At 43.0% G+C, this 14,850-nt stretch overlaps 1 non-coding gene across 1 annotated transcript in view; it reads left to right on the top strand.

Annotated features, from left to right (window-relative positions):
• The first annotated feature begins 2,552 nt into the window (after positions 1 to 2,552).
• The window catches only part of LINGO2, a 318,294-nt gene continuing 305,996 nt past the window's right edge, over positions 2,553 to 14,850 (top strand). Inside the window, exon 1 of the transcript XR_005842969.2 lies at positions 2,553 to 2,888. This is a non-coding gene — a transcript (leucine rich repeat and Ig domain containing 2). The remainder of the gene's footprint in view (positions 2,889 to 14,850) is intronic.

Here is a 14,850-nt window from a genome sequence, read left to right as displayed (position 1 = left end):
AGAAGGGCAGAAGGCGGCGATCCGCGCTCCACCAACCCCGCACCTTGCCTTCCCCCAGAGCAGGCAGGCACCCGAGCGGCACCAGCGGAGTGCGAGCCGAGCGAAGAGCACGGTGGCCCCTCCCAGCACCGACGGTGTCTCCGCACACTGCACGGCGCGATACCGGCGACCCCGGGTACGGCCGCCTGCGGGGTACAGGGCGCAAGGCGTCGAGGCACCGCGGCGCCTCAACCCCCGCCACCCGCCGCCAAACCGGCGGGGGCCGCCCTGCAAATGGCCGCTCCCGCGGGATGCGCTCCCCTAAATCTACCGCACCCCACCGTGGGGGGGGGGGGGAGGGTGTCCGACCTCCGCGGCCGGAGCGGAGCTGAGTGGGAGGGGGAGGGAGAATGGGCCACGCTCGGGAGGGCGAGCAGCCTTCCAGGCTCGCCGCTCCGGGTCCGCCCGTCCATCCGCACCCGCCGCCGGCCGCGGAGGGGGCGCGGACACCGCCCCGAGGCGCCGCCGTCGCCGTCTCGGCGGGTGCAGCCGCGCGGATGGAGCCGCTCCGCCTCTGACAGCGCCGCCCCCCCCTCCGCCCGCCCTCACCTCGAGCTGGCGCTGCCTCCCCGCGCTGCCGGCGTTGCCGCCTCGCCTCGCCCGCCGCTCGCCCGCCCGTCCCCGTGGTGCCGGGCCCCGCCGAGGGGCAAGCGGACAGCCCTCTCCTTCGCCCCCCGACGCGGGGAAGCGGACAGCGGGAGGAGAGCATCGCTCGGCGCGCCGCGGCTGGAGGTCTCCGGGGATGGACCGCGCTTCGCCCCCCGCCTCCGCCTGCCCGCCGAGAGGAGGGCGGTGACCGAGAGGCGAGGAGGAGAAGCACCCGCCCGCGCCGCGGGCTCGGCGCGACCCTTCTGCCGCCCGGTTAAATGTCACGGCTCTCCCCGGCTGCTTCCCGCCGCCGCCGCCCCGCGCGTCGTTCACCTCGGGAGGGGGCAGAGGAGGGGGCGGCAGAACCCGCCCCGGCTGCGGCGCGCCGAGAGGGAGCGCCCGGCTCCGCCGCCAGGTAAGCGGCGGGGGCAGCCCCGCTGCCGTCGGGGGTGGTCCCCGCCTGGGATGGGGAACTTTGCGGGGGGGTGGGGGAGGCGGGAGAGAGGAGAGGAGGCGGCAGCGGGACGGGGGCGGCCCCATCGCCCCGCCGGGTCCCCCCCTCCCCCTCAGCTGCGGGACGGGGCTCTGGGGCGGTGCGGGGAGGGGGTCGGGGCTGAGGACGCAGTGATGACCGCGGTGCCCCCCCCCACCGTGTGATGGGAGCCCTGCGGGGTGTCACGAACACCGCCGTCCTTTGTCGCGGGGATGCTCCCACACCTGTGTCCGCGGTGGATGTGCGCTGGATAGAGGACGTGCGTCCCCCGAGCGGGGGCTCGGGGGACGGTGGAGACGACGCTCCGCGTTCTGCAGAGCGGATTTTGAGCGCCTGAGGTTGTAAAGGGCAGCTCCGAGTGCGGTACTCCCGAACACGCACCTGGGGGAATAGCAGGTACGGCCAAGGCAGCAGAGCCGCCCGCCTCCACGCTGTTTCCCCGTATGGGGTTCTGCACGCCCTGTCCCACAGCTGCTGGGATGAACACCCAACGCTTGTGAGTGTTTCCCCCTGTAGGTTTCCCTGCCAAGCAGAGAGGAACTGCAGTGCTCTCTCTTTATGTGCTGTTATTTCAGAATGCTGTTCTTTCAGAAGTAAGACCTTTTCATCTAGAAAGGAAAGCGTCAGAATGGTTCAAAATAAATCAGATTAAACTTGGATGGCTTGCTAAGTGTTAGTGGGGGGGGGGGGGGAAGGGGGAGCACAACTGCTTTTTTTAGTGGCTTTGTCACAAAATGAGCCATGCAGCCTTTATTTCAGTCAAAACTACAGCAGTGAGGGATGGAAGTGAAAATGAGTTTGTGTGATGCTGAGGGAGGGAGGTAAGAGGCGACCTGCGAAAGCCGTGCCCAGGGGTGCTCACGCCTGGTCCTGCATCCTCCATCCAGCACTGAGGGGTTTGCGTTGCAAAGAAGATTGCACCTGGAAGTGCTGTGTACACCTTGGGGGAATTATAGAGTGTTTTATCCATCATTCAGCAGCAGTGTTCTCATGCAAAAAAAAAAAAAAAAAAAAACCAGCAACAACAAAAAAGTGAAAATCCAGTGGGAGGAGGAAGAGAAGGGTCTGTTTTGCAGTGGAAGCGGAGCGGGTGGGAGCCGTCTCCCCACTGCACATCAGCAGTGCTGCACCCCGTGCAGGAGGCGCTGCCCTGTGCATGCAGAGCTGCAGCGCGGTTGGTGTGCAGTGGGCCGTGGTGTGTGGTGCTCCTGTGTGTGCCTGCAGATACCCCCTCCAAAGATGGGTTGGGGTTTTTCCCCCAGATCAGCACTTTGATTGATTCCCCAGCTACTGTGCCACCTTCTCACCTTTCTGTCCTGAAAAGTAGTAATTTTGACAGCGTGCCGCAGAACAGCAGTATCTTCTCCTTCTGGTAAACAGAGGATCTCCGAGAACTGTTTTAAGTGCTCTGAATTCCCCCTTGAGGAAGTAGGAATAACACCTCCATAGGATGGAGAGAACACGGTGCGCTCAGCTCGGTGTGAGCAGTGTGGCTCAGCGGTGCAGCCCACAGCCGGGATTTTCTCTTCTAGGATGGAGGCATTCTGTGGAAGGGCTCTAGGTGGAAATGTTTTCCTGCACAGCAGCAAGAGGTGAAGGAATATGAAGTGCTAGAGAAGCTTGTCATCTAGACAGCTGTCCACCTGTACTGCCATCAGTGCTGCGTGGGCTGATACTGTGGGTTGTGGTACCCTGCAGTTAGGGAGACAGACCAAAGTAACTTGCCATTCGTGCTCTGAAGCCATGTCATTTTCTTCCGTACAGAAAGGTAAGGAGGTCTGGAGGATGGATTTTGACTGTGCTGAGTTTAAAATGCCCCTTCATCTCAGGGAGCTTTAGGTCTTGTGTCAGACCTTCCGAATAACATCAGTGCTGGGTGGGTGTGGTTTTTGGTGAGGGTATCGAGGAGGACTCCGAGAGGATTCCGGTGCTTTCAATAGTTCATGCTGCTGTAGCTGTTGCCTTTGTTTCTGTGGGTTTTATCTTGTTCTTTTTATTGGGGTGGACGGGGGGGGGGGGGGGGGGGGGGGGGGAGTGCAGGGGGGGGGATTTTCTTTTTCCTCTATTTTTTTTAATGCCTTTTGGCTGTCATAAGGTCAGGGTATGTAGTGAGAAAGCAGTGCAGGAGCTCTGAGTGCTGGGTGGGTGTGCAGCCTGTTGGCTTATTGGCTCACCCTTTGTGTGAAGGTACATTTCCTCCTCGCTGTTGCTGATAATTAAAAACACAGCTGAGGGACCATTAAGTGGATCGGTTTCACTGGATTTATACAAAACCAAGCACTGTGCTCCTTGTGCCTTAGAGTTTGTGCAGCCACAAGTTTTTTTAACACATTATATTAAACACAGGCTTAATCTGCGTAATTTCTCTTTGCCTTCTCTACGGATATTCAGGACACTGAAGAAAATTCTGATTCTTACTACTCATTGATTAGCATTCCTAGGTCATTATAAGCCTGATTAGTCAAAGCTGTGTCTAATTATGAATCCTTACAAACTATTGCTCATTTCTGATCAGTACAGTGACTAGTTCTGCTGTTTGTTTTCCGAAATATTTTTAGTTCATGCTTTTTTCAGCCAGTCTTAGGGAGCTTTTTTCCCTGATTTGAAAGCATAGGGAGAAGCTTTTGCTTCTTTTTTCTGCAAAGAATAACTTCTTTTTTATCTTGAAAAATGTTAAAATGATTGAGGTAACTCTGTTAAGAATGAAATGGAAGTATTTGAAATTTATAAGTATTGCCACTTGAGACTGATGTTCATGCGGCATAGCAATCGATGGTTTCCTTGCTGTCAGTGTTTTTCTCATGAGATGCTCTGAGTAGAACTCTTGTTTGGGTTCCTTGCCATCTCATAAGCCTTTGGACTCCCAGGGAACAATTCCATTCCTTAATGATGAAAATCTGTAGGGGGAGGAAACACAGAAGATAAACTGTCATCAGTGTTGTATAATGGCATTTCAGTGACCCATTTTCTGTTGATAAAATGCAAATCTTATGTTGTGTTTTTTTTTCCCTCTTCCTTTCAGCAACTATCCTGTGAAGCAGTAGTTCGTGAGCTTATTTATAATCATACTGATCAGAGCTGTTATTTGATTAAAGTCTGATCTCTCATTCCCTTTGAAACTTGAAGTAGATATCTATATCAGTAGGTTGTAGGCAAGTGTTTTTATATATTGGTACACTGTGTTTTCAGCCTCATGGTTATGATGGCACCCCTATTAGGCCAATGTGGATACTTGGTGAACAGTTTTCCATGAGATGGACTTAGTGAGCACTTGAACTCATCTTCCAAAAACACTGCTGATTACACTGGAATAGAAATAAAGTTGCACTGAAAGGAATATTCTTTCTTAAGTGTAAATATTTTAAGCTGCTTTTTACTGCTAAGTAACAATTTAGCTAATCTTTGTCCCTTTTTAATAGACAAGAAAGTCCCATTTGGTTTTAGGTTGCAATTAAAATCCAAATACCACCATTTAAATGACTTTGTGAAAGTAGGATGATCTTTATTTTTCTAGAAAACCAGTTGTGTCTGAACTAAATGAGTGCATGCATTTTCACCTGATGGACCAATTACACAGACTGTTTAGAAAATTGTTTATTAGCTATACAGATAAAGCAACATAACTCATTAGCTGTCAATGCCAAAATTAAAGTTACGGTGCAAAAAAAAAAAAAGGCAACATGCTTTCAAAATTTTATCATCCTTGGTAGTAAAACTATAATTTATTCTGGTAGAACAGAATTAAATTTAGCAGAATGATTTGTCTGTGCAAAATCTTACTTTATTATGAAGCTTGTTTGATTAACTGCAAAATGTCAGTTGTTTGGTCATGATGAGTAAGAGTAATTACCCAAAGTCCTGTTGCTTTTTGTTTAGCAAGGATTTATATAACAGTAACTCGTAATTAATATTTTATTACCCATAATAAATGTATGTCCTATTTTACATTTTAAAAAATCATATATCTTCTCAAATTTATCAACTGAAGACAATTTCTTTTGAATTGTAGCAAAATCACATTAAAAAAAAAAAAAAAACCCTGTAGGTACGGTGTCTTAATGGATATGGAATAGCAATATACGTTTTACATTTGAAATTATACTTTCTGAAGTTGCATTTCTTCTAACAACCATCCCTGATGACTGAGACCAACCAGTGGGAGTGGCAGATCCGATTACAGGGACTTAATGGGGAGACAAATATCAGTTGTTCTAAGCATGCCTGTCTTCTGTGTTGAAAACATATTGCAGCCACTGGGGTAACAGTCGTTAAGGTAAGGCAGAGGCCTTCCAGTGTGAATGAAGAGCTAACTCTCTAGCTCCTGACTGCACAGAAAATAGGATTTAATGGAAGTTCCTTCTCTGTATGTTCCTTTCTCTGATAGATTTGTTTCATCTGAGCAAGGTAGGGTGAATCACACAACCCGAGAAATCAAATGCGTTGATCTGAGGACTGGACTTGTCCTCAGTCGTTTTCCCAACATCTCATTAGTCTTTCCTCCTGTTACATCCTTCAGTTTGTATATGGTGAAACAGCATTAATTTCTCAGCTCCAGTTTTGGGCTCTTTGTTGCTGTGCTCATAAGCTGCATGAGAACTTTGGGTTTGGTGAAGGCCTCGTGGCTCAGCAGGTAGTGGTAGGCCACGAGTGAGAGCTTCTGAAAGAGAGGATCTTCTGAAGAGAAGCACCGTTTGGCTGTTGCGGAGCTCTTTCCTGCAAAGCAAAAAGGTTTCTGTTCCCTGTAATTAGCTGCCAGGTGGGCTGCCACTCGTGGAGCATGTGGGCCTTGGAGGTACAGTCCTCCAGCGCTGGCCTGGCCCCAGCAGCCTACGAGTGCTATGCTGTTCCTGCACTGGGGCAACCATTTTTGCTGCAGCAGGAGGCTGCCAAGGAGTTTGATCATGCTGATCAACCTGTGTGTCACAGAGGATCTTCCTGGGATTTAAGTTCTCCTGGAAGGTCTAGCCTAGTTATAAAGCACAAATCATTGTGAGTATAAAATAATAATGTTTCATCCTATTGTGAATATCATATTTATGGGTGGTTCCTGGTTGGACTTTGTGAGCTGGGCCTGCTTTGGGTTCTGGTGGAGGCTCCCCTTTTAGTATGAACTTAGACATGGTTAATGGGTTATGTTAGTGGCTCTCCCTGAATATAGTAAAAAAGTGAAATTTCTTTAGCTGCACCATTTAGTGAGGCTCTTTAAAGTCAATTACACTGAATACATTAATTTATTACAGCAGTGGATAAGGAAGTTTCAAAGGTTGTTGGTGGGCATTTAAAACACTTCCTTCAGGAAGGCTGCTTTTTTTTTTTTTTTTGTGGATGTTTGCTGTTACAGCTGTCTGATATGAAATACTAGTGAATGACTTTTAATTCCAGTAACTCTAGTTTCAGTTTATTAGAGCAGTAGTTCACTCTGTTGATAGACCAAGGGAAATATGAATGTCTGCAAACCTATAATTATGTCAGGAACTAATTTATAGCCTGATTTATTTATTTATTTATTTATTTTGTGCTGAAATCATATGGTACAGCAATGAAGAGAAATTATATGGGTACAGTTCAGATCTTTGAAAGAGATAAGAACACTGAGATTTTAAAAATTATTTTTAAAAACAACCTCTCAAGAATTATCAAAGTGTGTGGGTAATTCTCAGCCTAATGTGGGTTGAATCAACACTGCTGATGTGTAAATATTTGTATGTATCACTGAGACCTGTAGCTACTTCTCAGTAAATTGTCAGATGCATCAGACATGAAGCTGTTGGAAGGATTTGCAGCCACCCTGGGAAGCAGTGGTTGGGAACTCTGGTTACCCAGGTGGGCTGACTGGGTAGTAAGACAACAGCTAACTTTGGGAAGATGAAATTCTGCTTCTTCTTGGGTTCTGGAGAAGAGCAGAGATTTCAAGTTGGTGACACTTTGCCATTCAGCCATCTGCAGATCTTATCTGGTACAGATGTACATCTGACAACCCCATTGGAGTAGAGTTTGTTTAGTCTTTGTGACAAAATCCCCACATTTCTGAAAGGGAAGTAAGGGAAACTGAAGCAGGAATTAGGATATCAGTCAGTGTGTCTGTGAATGAGAGCCATCTGAGCTATGACTTCCCAGCATCTCCATGGCTGACCAACACCAAAAGAAGTGAACTGCATTTAACTTTCAAAATGGTGATGCTGTTTCCTAGGCCTGGCAGTAATTGTCCTGATGGGAGAGTGTGGCCCTATTCTGCCAAGGGTATGCAAAAGAGTAAACATTCATCTTTGAGGACCATGTCACATTACAAGACCTGCATCAGAGGTTCCTCTCCATCCTTCCAGTGCTACTTGGAGCTGTCCAGCCTAGGGCTATCATATAGAAGAAAAGACAGCATTTATGATTTTGAGTAGAAATGATAGCATTTACCATTAGGAAATGGAATAGCTTTTTTTGATTTTTAGTACATGCAAAAAATAATCTTAATACAGTGTGTGTGGAGGAACTGATGAGAAATCAGTTGTGTTCAGATAAATATGAGATATATCTAGAAGAATAAGCATGATTCTACATTTGGTTATTGTTTGTGTATGGCTTTAGAGTCCTTTTAATTGACATCTTATTTTTGGAATGCTAGGTATGATCAAGGAAATGAGAAAATACCTGTCTCATGCCAGCTTTTGACTGCTTCTCCACACGAACTGGCATACTTTGCTATGCAAACGAAGCACACAAGCTAGAGACAAATTTGAACACAGAAGATGTTAACAAAATCCAGTTTGGATTACAGAAGCCTTCAAAGAGCAAGTGGACCAGTTTAACTTGGCAAAAAAAGTTTTTCCCATGTTCCCAGTGTATGTAAACCCTAGTACAAATAAGAATTGATTCCAATTGAGAATTGTGCTCACTAAACTAGATGTAAGGTATATAAATAACTTCAGAAAAGTTTAAATACATGAAAGGCTTCCTTCAGTTGCACCCACAGATGTGAGGAGGAAGCAGTCACCTTGGACTTCCTATAAGGCAGTAGGAGGGGACATTCCAAGATGTATAGCAGTCAAGCAGTTGGAGAAATAAAGTGCAAGGGTGTAATAGCTTGTTTACAGGAATTCTGAAGGAAATCTGTAACTTAAGTGACTTCTAAATCGGTCATTTATTTTTAAATAATATGTATGACGTGGAGGATAACCAACTGTGAGGAAGAAAAATGGTGAGGAATTAATAGGAAGTTGAAACCCAACTAAGTAATAGAGGAAAATAAATTGTCAGCAACGCCCAGAAGAATGTGTCAAGAAGTTGCAATACACTTCTGATCACTTTAAGGAGACAAATGGTTCCGTAGTTTTGCTGGTGGAAATAGTTCTGTACGACCTCCCTTCTCACACTCAGCATGGCTTAACATGAGTGTATAGTTTCAGGCTTACTATCAAACAGTTCTCTTATTGGAAACATATTCCTTCAAAATGTTCATGATCGTGTTGTTCATACGTTGTTTTCATCAACACTCCATCTGTGGAAGTGACAAGGGTCAAAGTTATAAGTGTGTTTGGGATTTTGGAAGATCTAGCTCTTGTGAAGAAATAGACATAATTTCTAGTTTGATTTTGAGGTAATTAAGTACTAAGCAATGTAATGCATTGGGGACTGCAAAACAAGTCATCAGATATCTCCTGTAAAGCAACTACAAATACTGTGAAAAGACAAGCTAAAGTAGTTTGTCCTTTTTATAGCTGAGGATAAGAAGAATTGACCTAGATCTCTTTGGTAATTGTTTTGGACTTTCTCTAAAGTAAACCGTTTTTATGTTGAGATACACTTGCTAAAGCTTTGGAATGGAAAGGTGGGGATGTGGTGGGGCTATTTAATATTACATATTACAGTTTTATCTTTACCATTAGATAAACAAAAAGTTATCTGATGGGAAAAGAAATCTGAATTACAAAATACTTAAAGATTAATAATACATTAACCAAACTTTATTGAAGTAAGCTTTTCAGTCTTCTAAAACTTTGTAGCTAGTTTATCTAAGGAGTACTTTTTTATTTTTAGTGCAAAAAAAAAAAAAAAAAAAAAAGCTAAACAAGAAAAAACTAAGAATGCATCCTCTGTATACCATCAAAAATCTTCTGCATTATGTCATATTATACAATGGTTTGCATGTATAGGGGCTTATCTGTCCTTTAGCTGGCCTTCTGAAGAAATGCACATTGCTCAGTGGGAGGGGTGTCAGGCTCTAAGGGCCACCGATTTGGTTGTTGCTGCACAGGTTACTGCTCTACTAAGCCATCCTGTATTATGGACATGGTGGTTTGAGCATCTAGTGCCAGTCTTTGCAGTCTTGCTTAAAAATGGTTGAGATGTTACTTTGCAGTGTGCATAGACATACTGTCTGAAAAATTAAATTGTCATCCAGTTATAATCATGCAGAATGCAATATCAACACATATCCTCGCTATTAGATTAAAATAAGCAAGTTTACCATTTTTACTTCTTAATAAGTTTAGAAAACTTCATTTTACTTTAAAGTACTTCTTAGAACTTTCTGAGACTGTTTCATTTGAGTAAAGGTCAGATGAGTGCTGCCGTTGAGGGAATGACTGTGGTCAGATTTAACAGCTGCTAACCAGCAACAGTTCACTACTTGTTCATTTCAGGGCAGCAATACTGACTGTTTGGTTCATATGAAGATACAGACTTTTTTTTTCACTGATGCTTCTGACAAAGTAAGTTTAACTATTGCCATAGGTTCAGTTGAGAGATATTCCTGTTTAGCTGGATGATGTGAGTTTCACTGAAAGTAAGAGAAGTTCCATGTAGGAAATTTAAACTCCCTCATCACTATGGAGGTTCTTTAACAGAATAAGAAATCTGCATCATGTTGAACTGGATTTTACACTTAAATGTTTAATCTGTATTACAGGTTTATTTATGTGCTAACTAGGTGTTAGCAACACATAGAGGGATGCTCAGTAAGTGCGTGGAATCTATCAAGATCTTAACATGGATGCCTCTTCTTCAGCAGCCATCGAAGTCTCTCCTGTTCTGCAGCTTTTCAAATAGACTGAGTGCTGTATGATCATATCTCAGATTTGATACTGATTGTGAACATCTGTGAAAAATTGCTCATGCTTTTGAGCCAATGACAAACTACCAGTATAGTCTTATGCATAGGTTGTGCTGCTTGGAAAATTCTGTAACTCTTTGTTCATTCAATCTGAAGCAAAAAGTAGTTCTGTAATAAATGTGTATCAGTAAAGTCTATTTTGTCGGTTCTATGAGAACAACTAGTTATATTTTGAACTCAACAGAAGGATTTATAATAGTAGCGTTCACTGAAATTTACTCTAAGATATATATATGGCTTCACATTCTTCCGGAACTCAGGCTCTGTGATTCTATGTGTACTAGCAGAAATGACCTGTTAGATTTTCAAGAACTTGTGCAAAAATTTGCACACATTTTTGCACAATTTTGAAATCTGACGTAGAACATTATTTCAGCAAATTGCTGCTGTTATGTAAATACTCTGTAAGAACGGAGTGAAAATATGTTAACAGCAGGCACAGATCATGACATATTTGATAAATAAAAAAAAATACTAAGATGTCTGCTTTATGGACTGTGTTTGGAAAAGAATTTTTATCCAAGGAAACAGAAATTTAATCATATTTACAGCTGGGGTTCCTAATTTGTGGTATTTCACTTAGAGTACCAACAGTGCCATTTTCTGCAGCTTGTCAAGAAAACAGTTCAAACCTGTGTATGAGCTGTGTAGCTTTTCTTTCTCCCGTAGTTTCATTACAGTTCAAAATTCATCAATACATCCTGCCTAGGTAACTACAGCGATATTGCTGGCTATTTTTATTTCTGTGCTGTTCTTTAGAGTACTGAAAAATTTATCTCTTATCCTAACGCTCTGTAGTTAGGCTTGATGAGTAGGTTCTTCTTGTGGGCCTGCTACCTGTAGCATTTTTTCCTTTGAAATACACGTGCTGGGTGACAAATGCCTGAACTCTGATATGACTGATTATTCCCCTTACAGCTTGTTACACAGAAGTTTTGCCTCGGAAATTGAGACAGAAATGAATGCTGATTATCAGTAGCATTCATTCTGTTTGCAGCTTGAATTAGTGCAAACATTTATATTTGTGGTGACAATCACTAGATGGCAGTGCTCTATGGTCTTTGTAAGTTGTTGTATTTTGCTTTTCTTTGCGAAGAAAGCAATGCTGTGCATTAAACATATTAATGTGAGTGGATGGCTCTGACAGCTCCACCCTTATTCAGAAGGTATGCTGAGGTGTCATCACTGCAGCAACGCTGTTAGGAAACAAGGTGAAAAAAGATCGGGCAAACTTAAAACCAGCAGCACTGATAAACTACCAAAATAAGGAAGCAGAAGCCGCTTTTGTTTGCATTGATTTCATGTGGCATCTTGTCAGAATCTGAGGTACTGAGTCCAACACTAAGGTTAAATACGCTATGGTAAGGAAAGGATGTAAAGCTTAGAGCCTTAAAAGTCCCTACATGCTGGTCTGTATGTTCCCTACCTGATGTTGTTTGGTTGGTATCACGCACTGGCAGAGTGGAGCTCCAGGCCTACTTCCTGCTCATTTGAGCAAGGATGTGAGAGAATATACTTGTCCACTGGCTGCGTGTAAATTGGAATGCCGTTGTTCCCCAGTAAAGCTTTGTTCAGAGTTTCATTAGCTCTTCTAACTGGAAGTGCTGTCAGACCTTCTCTCACCAGAAGCTCTCCTGATGCCAGTCCTGTTTTGCAGTTCTCTCAAGGGCAGGTGGCTACAAGAGTCAGCAGTGGCAGCCAGTGAGCATTTGCTGTTCTCAGATTTTAAGCAGTGCAAGAACTGGACAGTGGTTTCTGAGCTTGACTTTTGAAAGTAGTTTTAATGATAACTGTGCCAAATTCTTTATGACATGTATCTACCTCTTGGCATTAAAATTGTGGCTGAAATGGTATGTGTTGTTTCAAATGTATTGCAGAATAAGGACGTGTCAGTCTAGCTTTTGGTGAAAATGAAATTTCACTTCCATGCATTCATGCTGTGTAGTATAAAGACTGAGAAGCATTAAATGAAAGCCTTTATTCCAGCATGTCAATTAAAATGGCACTTAAAAGTGCTTATTGTAGCACTGGATTTAGTGGCTGCACTCTCAGTTTGCTAAAACCTGTTGTTATCTATTCATTTCTCTTTCCAGCTTCTAAGATGCAATTACAGAAAGCCAACAGTGTTTAGTTTAAGTCATTCAGAAAATAATTTTGGAAGATGAAACAAGAAATGCATTGAAAACAGTATCGAAGTTTTTGCATTAATTACTTTTCAACACGGGCTTTGTATTTCATAATGAAAATACTTCTGAGCATGAAACAATGCATTTCATTATGTATTTACCTAATTTGGTTATTATTAACTTGAAATAATCTCTAAATCTGATTTTGGTGATAATTACATGCTTTACAGAGAGCTAGGTGAAAATGCTTAATGCAGAAGACAATATTTTTGGAAGCTCTTGAGGGATTCTTAAAGAAATCCATAAAATCTAGTTTGTTTCATAATCCATCATTGCTGAAGGCAAGGTTCTGCAGGCCAGAGGGTGGTGTTGTCGCCTGATAATGACTTGTTGAAGAGGATGTCAATTTACGTATGCTTTTAATAAGGAGCTTGAAAGTAAAGTAGAATGCAAGACAAGACAGCAGTGATGGTAGCTTAACATTGAAAGAGTATGGATTGGAACATTTTTTGACGTGGATTTTGAAACCATTGCTCATGTATTCATGCAGGACCACATGATTGACAGAGGCACATCAGGATAGGAATACCTGTTTTTTATCACTTGGCTATCTGCAAGCTTGCATTTGATTTTTAAGTGGTGTTGGAGTTGTTTTGGTTAAAGCATTACATCTGAGAATTGTGCATATGTTGTAGTGAGCCATTTGTTCACCAGCTCCTGAGCTAGCAGTCTTCTTACTGATGTCTCACCACTGCTTTGAATCTGAGCCTTATTCTGTTCATTTCTGTGTATAGTTCACTGAATTGGTGAGTATCTTAAGAGAGACTGCATGAACTGCAACCAAAAACCAGAAACTGTCACATAGACTGCATTGTAATAACAAAAAAGTCTTAAAATGAGTCATTTTCTTTTAGTGCTAGGAAAGTGATTTTACTAACACAGGAAAACATTGTTATGCCTAAGGCTGTTCTGCATCTGCATCTGCTTGACTCGAGTCAGACTAAGACTCCTTCCCAGACTTCCCTTGTTGCCCTGCTATCTGTTGTAACTGTAAAAGAACAGGCACACGTTTCATACTGTGCTTTGGCTGGAGAATGGGGCTGCACCATTTCTGATTTCGGTTCCTTACAGGAAACTTCATCAGCTGAGGAGCCTCTTTTTGAGTAAAAAACTAAGCAAAAAAAACCCCAGCAATCTAAAAGGATAAGTTAGTTGTTTTGCAAACTAGCCCCTGGTTTGCTCCTTGATGAAGTAGTAATCTGATTATTTTACTAAAGCATTTCTTACTGTTTTACTTAGAAGGTCTTAGAGGATTGTTTGAGTGTTGATGTATTAGCTAACTTGTGCTTCAGAATGAAAGCTATATTTTTTTTTCATAGTATTTGAATTGAAAAATGAGGAGTGACTGAGAGTGATTCTGAACATATACATGACAGAGCACTGGAACAGGTTGCCCAGAGAGATCGTGGAGTCTTCTTTTATGGTGATATTCAAGAGCTGTCTGGATACCTACCTGTGTGACTATTTTAGGGAACTTGCTTTAGCAGGGAGTTGGACTCAGCGATCTCCTGAGGTCCCTTCCAGTCCCAGCCGTACTGTGGTTCTGTATGATAGATGTGCAACACTCAAGTGTTACAGTCATCACAAGAGTAATTTGGGGCCATTCTTCGTATGACAATAGAATATATATAGTACATAGAATATCAATTTTATTCATGAATATCATAAGCTCTTCTGTAGGCACACAAACTGAAACATGGTGACAATGCTAAATATCTTTCCAAAACGGTTTTGCAAATCTTTAAATCTGCTGTGGCTGCTACTGCCGTATAGAAATGTATTTACGTGCTGTAGAAAATCCTGTAGAAAAGCTTTGTTAACAAAGCTAAGCAGAAATATTTTTAATGATGAACTATGTAAGCATGGAAAATAGCTTGATAGAACTGCAGAACACCACTATTGGATATCTTAGAGACATCTAATGACCTGTTCAGTACTCTATATTTAATGGAGATTGCACAATAACCTAGAATTTCAAACTTGATAAATGTATGTTTATTGTACAATCGGTCCATTTAATGAAGCTGTGCTTTATGTATGTCTCAAAGGCTTTACTGTATTGTCTCAAATGAGTATGCTGAATTGCAAGGAACAAGTGTAATTCTGTTGTGTTGCACTATGTTTTTTTATTGGTAGCTTTGTACTAATAATTTGCTGAACTCATCTCTATAAAGATGCATTGTTACAGCTGAATCTCTGACATCTGCTAGAAGTCTTGGCATTGAACTTCATCTAAGGGTTTATTTCTTGTATGCATTTCTGGAAAGGCCTGTGCCAGAGTATGCACAGCCTTGTGTTGCTTTTTCTGAGTATTTTTGAAATGGTAGGAGGAAATCACTCATTACGTTGCCAGATCCTATCATGCGGGTCTCAAAAATGCCAAATGGTGTGCAGCTAAGAATCAAGATTCTCTTTTTACAGATATTTTGGGAAAAGGAGAC

Source organism: Gallus gallus, chromosome Z (genome assembly GCF_016699485.2).
Source record: "Gallus gallus isolate bGalGal1 chromosome Z, bGalGal1.mat.broiler.GRCg7b, whole genome shotgun sequence".
Classification (NCBI taxonomy): Eukaryota; Metazoa; Chordata; class Aves; order Galliformes; family Phasianidae; genus Gallus; species Gallus gallus.
This window is presented reverse-complemented; position numbering and strand designations above follow the sequence as displayed.